Source organism: Girardinichthys multiradiatus, chromosome 8 (genome assembly GCF_021462225.1).
Source record: "Girardinichthys multiradiatus isolate DD_20200921_A chromosome 8, DD_fGirMul_XY1, whole genome shotgun sequence".
Taxonomy (NCBI): Eukaryota; Metazoa; Chordata; class Actinopteri; order Cyprinodontiformes; family Goodeidae; genus Girardinichthys; species Girardinichthys multiradiatus.
This window is the reverse complement of record NC_061801.1, coordinates 19,422,599-19,433,687: the sequence shown is the minus strand read 5'-3', so window position 1 is coordinate 19,433,687 and position 11,089 is coordinate 19,422,599.

Below are 11,089 nucleotides of genomic sequence, written 5' to 3'. Positions count from 1 at the left end.
CTTGATGTTTGTACGTTCATGCTTCTGTGAGCAGAGTTACGTTCAAGCTGAAGATTCGACTTCTTTTTTCCCTAGTGTCTTCTACTGTTTTCACCCTGGGGCCTTGTTATGTGAAGAGCCCGATCAAAGCAGCAGTGCGGCTCAAAGCATGAGAAAGAAATGGAGAGAAAGAGACATAAAGAGATAGAAAGAAGGAACAGCCTGAGATGACTCCTGAAACTTCTTCCTTTGCTCTAATTATCTTCTCGGTCAATGCCAGAAGAATCTAAGTGGCAGAGACTCTATACTCTGGTAACAGACTGGAGGGAGAGTTTGTTGAAGATCCAGTTTCAGTTTACAGTAATTAATACCAACATATAGCAAGGATACATGATGGCAGACCTTCGTTGCTACAATTAATCTGATATTATATTTATTGAAACACATACATCTTTATTACCGGTAATCTCTTTCTTAACATTATGTCCTCAGAGATCAAGCACTACTAGTTTTACAATACCCCCTTTTAATTCCAAGTAACAATTTTGGTTTGAGCTGGTATTATGAAAAACGTTCAAACTCCTGCAGTCTTAGATATTTATGCTTGCCAGAAAATATCATGATCTGTAGTTGTTTGAGTTTCTTATTTGAGCTCTTCCCTGCTGTTTATATTCTCTAACAATTTGTTATTTCTTAGGTTATTCTTGTATTCCTGTACATTTGGATTTCCCTCTAGGTTGCTTCCAGTGGTTCTGTGTTTCTCTCTGTCCACTCCTGCCCGTTTTCTCTCCTCCCTCAGGTCTCTCTCCCGTCAGTGGTCTCCGCTGATTACTCTCACCTGCTTGCCAAGCCTTTCTCCTCACCTTACCCCATATATGTAAGCTCTCTGGTTGTTAACATTGATTATTGTATTCTATTGTTTGCCTTCCCGTTCCATGCCTGTCCCATCTCCTATGCTCTGTTTCCTATGCACACCTTTGTAAGTTATCAGTTTCGTTATTAAAGACTAACTCACCATGTGGTTCCTACGCTCCTGTTTGCACTTGCAGGAGACCACCTCTCCATGACAGAAAACTCAAACCCTGAAGTCATTGATTTCTTGTACTGTGCATCACTTCTTAATCTCCCTGCATGACTTGTCCTCCACCTTCACTCCTGCCTCTTTTCTGAGGGTTCTTTTCCTGTTGCCCTTTTCTAAGAACAAGGCAGCAATGGTGACGTACTTCCACATCGTGGAGGACAAGCCGTACTCTGCGAATAAACACACTGAGGCTGGGACAGAAAAAACTTTCCGACAAAAAGATTAAGACAAATGGGAAGAAAACCACCAATTAGGTGGGACTCCTTGCTATAAAGAGATAGTTGTTCTGAGACATTTTGATTTATCGTGCCCTGTACACAGCTACTCAGACAAATATGAATACAGAAACAATTGTACAGCTTAGTTTATCAGTACAATACATGGAAATAACAACGAAATGTTTCCAAAATGAGTTCATAAAAGGACGAGTTTTGCAAAATATCTCATAGAAATAAAATAAAAACATCTAGCTTTAAAGCTGCATTTCTATTAATGGAACCAGGATGACTCTGTTTTGTAAACTTAGGACACCCTGCAACAGCTTGTGTGCTTTTCTAACATATTTGGACATTTAATATGAATTTTCAAGTTATATAACCAAATAATTAAAACTGAAGAAAAGAACTCATAAAAATTTAACGAAATGCAATTCTTGATGAGGAATAAGTTAGGAAACCCCCACATTTACAAATGGCTATAAGTACACACAAGCGCATCACATCTGGTGCACATGGCGGCATTTTGAAAGAGGTTTGCCCCGTTTAAATTTCAGAGATTTAGCTTGGTGTGCTCCTGACTGTTCAAGTGAGAGTGAACACCATGGCGAGGTCCAAAGAGCTGTCTGAGGCCTACATGAAGAAGACTGTAGCAGCTTTTGAGTCTGGTGAGGGACTTAAAGAGATCCCAAAAGAATTTGAAAAGAGTCAGATAGTCTACAAGTGGAGGAGATACATGCATCTGAACATTTGTCTCACCTCAGAAGGCCTCTACCAGGCCCTAAAAAACCCATTTGCTGGTAGATGATCATAACAAACCAATCAGAAAATCATTGATTTATTCTTTACTAAACTGTCTAAGTACATTTAGATGATTTCTTAAAAAAAACGAAAAACAAAACATGACGTATTCACCATATTTTATTCCTTTGATAATGTTTCAGACAGGATCTTAAAGGATCTCGCCGGATTACTTTGATACAACAAATCGCAAATAACATTTTTCTGTACTGCATGGTTCTGAATGAAATGCTGTAGATTAACGTTTAGCTGCTGTTCCCATTCACAATTATCCAAAGATGCTGCCCTCTATCAGTCATCTTGGAAGCTGGGGTTAATAAGAACATAATAAGAACATTCATAGATGGAGAGAGAAGTGTGCTGACAAGCCTTATGCATGTAATCATTTGGGGTTTTGCTGCAGAGGAACTGAGCCACAGGGTTCAGTACTTGGGCCAATTCTTTTTAATATATATATCCTTCCAATAGGTCAAATTATCAGGCAGCATAGGATAAATGTTCACTGTTACGCTGATGATACTCAGCTTTATTTATCCATGAATCCTGATGAGCCCAACCAGTTAGATAGACTACAAGCATGTCTTGAAGATATAAAAACTTGGATGACTTTAAATTTTCTGCTTCTAAATTTAGACAAGACAGAATTATCGTCTTTGGACCGGAGTCTTTAAAAAAGAAACTGCTTAGTCAATCACTTAAACTGGATGGCATTAAATTGACCTCTGATAATAAAGTAAAAAACCTTGGTGTTACTTTTGACCAGGACATGTCATTTAAATCCCATATTAAACACGTTTCTAGGATTTCCTTCTTTCATCTCCGGAACATTACCAAAATTAGAAATATCCTGTCCAGAAGTGACACTGAAAAACTAGACCATGCATTTGTTACTTCAAGGCTGGACTATTGTAATTCTTTACTATCAGGATGTCCACAGAATGCAGTTAAAAGCCCTCAGCTGATTCAAAATGCTGCAGCAAGAGTTGATGAAAATTAAGAAGAGAATAATTCTCCTCCTCACATATAAAGCCCTCAATGATCTAGCTCCATCATACATCAGAGATCTGATTGTTCCATATGTTCCTAACAGAGCACTTAGTTTTCAGACTGCAGGTTTACTGGTGGTTCCTAGAGTCTCTAGAAGTAGAATGGGAGGCAGATCCTTTAATTATCAGGCTCCTCTCCTGTGGAACCAGCTCCCAGTTTTAGTCCGTGAGGCAGACACCCTGTCTACTTTGAAGGCTAGGCTTAAAACTTTCCTTTTTGATAAAGCTTATAGTTAGAGTGGCTTAGGTTATCCTGAGCTATCTTCCTTATTTTTTACCTCCGCCTTTCTCCCTCCCTGTTGGTTGGAGTAAGGGGGAGTCAGGTTTAGCCTAAATCGGCTCAGTTATGGTTAAGGTGCAAACACACCCTCCATTTCTGCTACCTGTATGACCCCCTCTCTTTTCCAATGGTTGTGATCAGTCTGACAGAGAGAGGTATCCCAATCCTTGTGGTTTTTAGTATAACAATGGCCATCAGTGGGCTCTAGATGGACAAACTTGATCAGTTTATTATTTTACTTAGTGCCCCTACACGTGGCCCGTTCTGTGGTGACTGGGCTCTGGCACTCGGTGGTTTGGTGTGGCCTCTCCGGCGGCCCCGCGCCGTTCTGGACCCTTTGTGGGGTGCCTTGAGACAACATTGTTGTAAATAAGCGCTATATAAAGAAATAAACTGAAACTGTAACTATCTGTGTAGTTATGCTGCTATAGGCTTAGGCTGCCGGAGGACATAATGACCACTTTCACCCTCTTCGCTACATTCTCACACTACTCTCCAATTTTGCATTATTTGCTGTTATTTCAGTTTTTCACTTTATGTTCTCTCTTTTCTCTTCCTAGAAGCTACACTTGGCCTGACTCTGTGTCTACCTGTGACACCTTTCTGGAGAGGGGCATCGTCCGAGCTTCTGCTGGCAACAACTTAATGCTCACCTTCTACAGATGATCCACATGGCCCTGTCTTTTAGTGTTTAACCCTTTCTCTCTCCTAGACATGGCAATTGACTGAGCTTTTACTGTAACTAATTATATGTGCTCTCTTTCAGACTCTATCCTTGAAAAGTGGCTCAAAGATTATCTGTTCTTTCTTTCTAGATGAAACAACTAAAGGAGCTACATCCATTAACATTTACTTTTCCTTCCCATAGAAAGTACTCCTGGATCAGTGCTTCTGTGTTCTTTTTGTGTCTCTGCTCTGTTCTATCAAACCCCCAGTCGGTCGTGGCAGATGGCCGCACACACTGAGCCTGGTTCTGCTGGAGGTTTCTTCCTGTTAAAAGGGAGTTTTTCCTCTCCACTGTCACTACATGCATGCTCAGTATGAGGGATTGCTGCTAAGTCAACGTCAGTGACTGTCCACTGTCTCTACATGCTCATCCAGGAGGAGGGAATGCTGCAAGTCTCTGACTGGATGCAATCTGCTGGGTTTCCTTAGATAGAAAAACGTTTATCCAATTTGAATAAATAACTGAATCTGACTGCACTGTTCAATGGTTAGGATTAATTGGAATGTATGTACCTGACTTTTGTGAAGTGCCTTGAGATGACATGTGTTGTGAATTGGTGCTATATAAATAAACTGGATTGAATTGAATTGGATTAACATCTTGCATCATCTCAGGTTTCTCTGCTTTGTTATCTTTCTGAGTAACACTGAAGTCCAGACACAATCACCTTCCTGGGGTGCACAGTGGTGCACTTGTTGGCACTGTTGCCTGGCAGCAAACCGGTCCTGGGTTCTAATCCCGATCTAGGGGTCTTTTTGCCTAATCTCCCCATGCATGCTTGAGTTCACACCAGGTTCTCCATCTTCCTCCCACAGTCCAAAAACCTGGCTGTTAGGTTAACTGGTCTCTCTAAATTGCCCTGAGGTATGAGTGTGTGTGCTTGGTTGCTTGTCCTGTGTATCTCTGTGATGGACGGGTGACCTGTACAGGGCGAACCCCATTTTACGGTGGACGTTTATAAGAAAAAAGTGTTTTACTTTGTCTTGAATCAAAACTGGACAAACAACAAGATTGAGAATTTTTTTTAGCCAAGCAAAGGAAGCGTCTTTGTTCAAGTATGCAAGGCCTACAAAAAATTCTTCTTTTTCTGTATAACTGATTAAATCTACTTAAAAAAGTTTAAAAAGTTCATGCAATTTCTTACTTGAACGAATATAACTTAGAGTAGGTATTCAGGGTGATGAGTATTGTTAATCTTCGGTCACATAAAGCTGTATCTTCATGCCTTGTAGCAAACAGCAAATGGTTACTTCTAATGACGTCCGTCTTTGACCTTTTCCATGGAGAACAGATGGGAGGATTGCACAACTAATAGCTCAAAGCTTCTAAAGTTATTTTATAACCTAACCTTGCTTTAAAATTCTGCAAAACATTATCCGTGACAACATCTGATGTGTTCGTTGATCTTCATGATGCTGTTCAATGTTTTATGCTCAGTTCCAAGGGTACAAAGTGAGAAAAAAAAAAAAAAGCTTTCAGGTATTCTGCTCCCTTTGTGTGAAACAAACTGCAAAAAGTCTTGAAACCTTGTGACACAATCTCATTAAAGGCTTTTAAGAAAACGCTGAATGACTTGGAGTCAGACACATTTATCAGCAGACGTTTTGTCTGATTTTTAGAGTTCAATTTCATATGTCTTTCAGTTTGAATGTATGTGCTGATATGTGTGATTGTAAATGTTTTAATTTGTGATGTTGTCTTAGCCAAGACACTCTTGTAAAAGGGATTTTTAATCACAATGAGGATTTTCTTAGTTAAATATAGGTCAAACACAAAAATGTGTTTTTCTAACAAACCTCTTTACAGAACAGCTGGATTTAAACTGATAGTAAATTCCAAACAAGAGGGCTGTGTCCTAGTAATGTAACCTACGAAGGTAACTGGATTTTATTTAGGGGTATCAGAATTAAGAGGGGTTGAACACAATTGCATACCAACATTTTCAACCATGTACCCTTCTCCTGCCATTTTACAAATATGCACTATTTTCTGATGGTCTATCACATACAGTACAAATTAAATACATTGAGGTTTGTGGTTGTAATAAGAAAAAATTAAAAAACCTAGGCACTATGACTTTACTAAAACAAACTCATCTTCCAAAAGAATATGTAAAATGTGTTCCTCACATATACAAAGCATAAAACATGACAGTGTAGAGTTGCTATGCTCCTGCTCCCATGCACAATTACCCAAAGATGCCATAAATTACACTGTCTCCGCTAAAGTACACAAAGTCCTCCTGATGTGTCTCAGAGAAGAGTTTTCCAACATGTGGTCATAGCAGCTGATTGGGGCGTCAGGGCCGACGTCCTGCGACAGCATTCCTTCCAGCAGGAGGGAAACCGCTGCTCTCTCCTTGCAGCTTGGTGTTAGGTGACAAACGCCTCCACGTGGATTACAGCACTTTTGGTGTTTTACAACAGGCTAGAAACTGCAGCACCAGCAAAAATCTCACCCACGGATGATGTTGTTTTCTAAGCTCTCTACTCCTGTTGGATTATTAAAAGAATTTCTGACAAGCACAAGCCTATTAAAAGTGAAATTTGCAAAAGAGATGATTGCTTGAGGTTAACCGATGTTGATGTCCTTGAATAACAACCCTTTGTTTTAATGACGTTGGATCCCCATGTAATGCTGACTTTGTAAGATTACTGTGTGGATTGGAGTAAATGAGGGCTGTGGAATTTGAGTGGAGGGTAATCATAGCAGACCTACAGGAGTAACCAGATACTAACTGCCAGACTTCAGAGGAATGGGAATCCCTCCACCCAGACGCACCACCTCCTGCAGGAGACACTTTGGCTGGGTCAGGACATATGCCCCACACCAGCCCCCAACATCCTCTTAACCCAAACCATGCTCTCGATATTGAGCTTCCCCCTCTATTCTATATCTTATTTTTATTGGTTTTTTAAATAACTAAAATATATGTGTGGCTAAATAATCCAAAGCTTTTGCCTTGTTTTCTACTTTACAGTAAGCATGTGTAATTAATTTGGGGGGACTTTATTTTTTATGTATGAGATAATTTTCTGTTTAGTACAACTGGTGGACCTTAAAACAAAAAATTTAAAAAGACCCTAAACCTTAAACGTAATTGCCTCGTATTTCATTCCTCCTTCTAGTTAGATTTAGACTGACTGCAATGGAAATTTGTCCTTTTTTTCTTACAGTTTAAAATACCCACATTAGAAAAGTTTGCTCAACAAATGTAATAATTTCCCATTATTAAGTAAAACCACAGCTATTAGTTAGCGATCTGCCCATTTATAGTTTGAAGGAGTTTTTCTTGATTTTAGTTAGAAGGCTATTGAGTTACTCCATAATGTGTTAAGCAGTAAAAAAGTAATATAAGGATAACACTCTAACCCCATGATTCATTTTTAGAGAGCCCCATCCCCACCATGAAACATGGTAGAGGCAGCATCATGATGTGGGGATAGTGCCACAGGGACATAGAGCTCATCAACCTGGAAGGGAGGATGGATGGAACGAAAAACAGGGCAACCCTGGCGGAAAACCTGTTAGAAACAGAAAAAGACTTGAAACTCAGGTGGAAGTTCATCTTTCAGTACAGCAGTGACTTTCAGCATACAGCCAGAACTACAATAGTTTACATCAAAGTGATAGTATGCATAACAACAACCCAGTCAAGGTCCAGGTCTAAAGCCAACTGATAATCTATTGTAGGACTTTAAAACTGTTCTCACAGAAGAGGTGAGAGATTCAAGCCTTATGGTGAAAAACCAAAGAGGCCATAATCAAGAAGCAAGCTCCTCCTGGTTAATGTAACAGAAAAGAAAAATGTAAAGCATACCAAAGTCATCACACACTTGTCTAATACTGATATTACAACTACCAGTCATTCTTCCTAGCTTGTCTTTAGCATGTTTGCTGACATTTCTCATGATTTATCTTCATAATAACACACACACTATACAGTATGAAAGAGAAGGACTATTTGGGGAAGAGAATATTGTTTGATGATTTAATGGGATGTGAAGTGCGTAGGAGTAGAGAGAATATTATATAAAATGAAGGGGGGTTACTGAAATTCAAAGTTATCACCCTCCTGCATTGCTGCATCCAGCTGAGTATTTTATTCTGCGAACAATCAAACAGGGGTACAGATTTCTCTACAAAATATTCATCAAACAAAGACTCATTCTGTCTCATCTAAAAAAGAAAATGCCAATTTCTGAAGGTAAATTAGCTGCTTTAAAAAAAGATATATCAATAATTATTGATGTGCTTTGGCTTATTTACTTATATGAGTTTGTTTTTGTTTTTTTGCAAACGTGATGTTAGAAGCTCTGCCACAAATGTACTGGAGTTGCTTTGATTAAAAATGAAATGAGATGATGCATGATGTCTCATGTAGTATCTAGGGCATTGCATATGAAGAAAAAAAAACCTTCATGATTGTTTGATTTCTGCTGAGAAAGTGATATGTGTAGTCCATAAATCTAAAGACTCTTGGTATCATCACCACATGATGGCTGTGATTGAGTTGTTCTCTGATTTTCAGTTTTAGATTGAATTGTTAGTTGTGTAATTTATACAGTTATTGAGGGACTCCCCCTGTTCTCGCAAAGCTGCAAAAAGATAAATTAAGCTTATGAAGAAAATACTTTTTGCAATCTTTTTAAAATAGTATGACCTAGGAATGGCAGGCTTCCTCCTGCAGACCATTTTTTGGTTTTTGATCTCAGTAACTATCTGCAATAAAGATTGAGGTAATCTTACAATTGAAAAAGATTTGTCAAATATGTCAAACTGTGAGAAAAATGTTTGTCTTTTTGTACAGTGCATGTAAACGGGGTTTGCTCTGTAATTTGCTCTATGCTCTACACATAAATATATAAGATATAATGGAGGAAGAGAATGATTCCTGGAAGTACATTGGGAATAATATGTACAGTGATATTCAACAAATTTGAATATGTGTTCTTATAAGGCTCGTTTTTCAGATTAAAAGTTCCTTCTGAAAATAAACCTTAAGCAAGTATTAAACATATGTTTCATTAAGCCCATGTTTCTGTAGTAAAAATGTTTTTTTATTGGTCTGATGTAATATTTTAATCTTAAATCTTGTGTTTTTATTAGATAGAAATGTCCAAACTGAACTGAAAGTTCCTGCTTCTCAGTTAATGAGAGGGAAGAAGATAATTAACTTTATTCATACAAGCCTGCTGTCTGCATTTAAAATGCAGCATTAAGGCATATGTCGGCATGTTAAAATGTGAATGTCGTTTTCTTTCAGTCATTAGGAAAAACATAACTGCAGGCCATGCTGGGGCCAAATAAACATATTAATGCCAGAAGTGACTGTCCTCTTCTTTAAACTCTCAACCGACACTTCCAGCTTGTAAACAAGGCCAGACTGCCCCAAACACCCCACCTCCTGCTGGGAGCTGGCTGGCAGTTGGGCAGACTGTCTTAACCCCACCCCCTCAGGGTGAGAAAGACTGGGGTGGGGGTTAGCACAAGCACACAACTGCGTGTGTCGCCTGCAGGACACAATATGTCCCAGACAACATGAACATATACATATAGACATATTCAATAAATTAGAATATGTATTCCAATGAGGTTCGTTTCTCACGTTTAACGTACCTTTTGAAAATAATAATCTTTAAATATGTATCAAACATACTTTTTATTAAGCCCACATTTCTGTATTATGAATTTTTTTTATTGGTCTGTTATAATATTTTAATATTAAATGTCATGTTTTCATTAGCTGCAAGTGAAAAATGAATCATAATCAACAGACATATAGGCTTAAAGCCATCACTCTGTGTGTAATTATTTCTATACAATGCATTTCACTATGAGAACTGAGTTACTGAAATGACATGAAAAGGTCATGCCCCACTCACCCATACATCCATGCTAACTCCCTCCCACAAATGCCACAAATACATTAGCGTCTTATAGCTACCTCTTGGCACTGCAAAACTAGTCAGCTGAATACCTCATCCTGTGTGTCTTTAGGGTATAATGTATATGGTTTCAATAAAGGCACCTTTGTATCTGATGCTGACCTCTAATGTCAGTCAGTAATTTTCTACCGTTTATTCCATAGTGGGTCATGGGGGAGCTGGTGCCTATCTCCAGCAGTCTATGGGCAGGAGGCAGGGTACACCCTGGACAGGTCACCAGTCCATCGCAGGGCAACACACAAACAACCACGCACACACTCATTCATACACCTAAGGGCAATTTAGAGTTACCAATTAACCTAACAGGCATGTCTTTGGACTGTGGGAGGAAGCTGGAGTACCCAGTGCAGTGAGAACACCACACATGCACGAGGAGAACATGCAAACTCCATGCAGAAAGACCCCCGGCAGGGAATCAAACCCAGGACCTTCTTGCTGCAAGGCAACAGTGCTGCCAACTGCACCACCGTGCAGCCCTCTGACCTCTAATGTATTGTGTCAAAATTATTGTTGTTCTTAGTCAATTCTGGCAAAGTTTGAAGGTGTTAATAAAAAAAAGTTCACTGTGAATTTAAAGTAGTGTCCATGCTTTAAAACCACAACATGCAAAAAAAAAAAAAAACTCAGACTGGATGGATGGATGGATCTCCAGGCCTGACAAATACAAAGATCAAGTTTAATACTTTTCCAGACAACATAAGAACCATGGAAGGGTTATTCTTGCATCATTAATAAAACAAAATGGTGGATGTGGAAGTAGTTCCTCATATTATAGTTGTGTTTGAAACAAATAAAATCATCATTTTGAATAAGAAAAAGAACGATAAAGAACCCCCTCTTATTTTTGTAATTTGTTTTGCAGCACTAGAGGCCTTTATTTTTTAAATTTGCTGACAGTGGGCAGATAGGAAATAGGGGGAGAGAGAGGGGTAGACATTCAGCAAAGGTCTCAGGGTCGGGACTCAAACCTGGGACAGCCGCTTCAAGGACTGTAGCCTCTATAAGAGCCTCT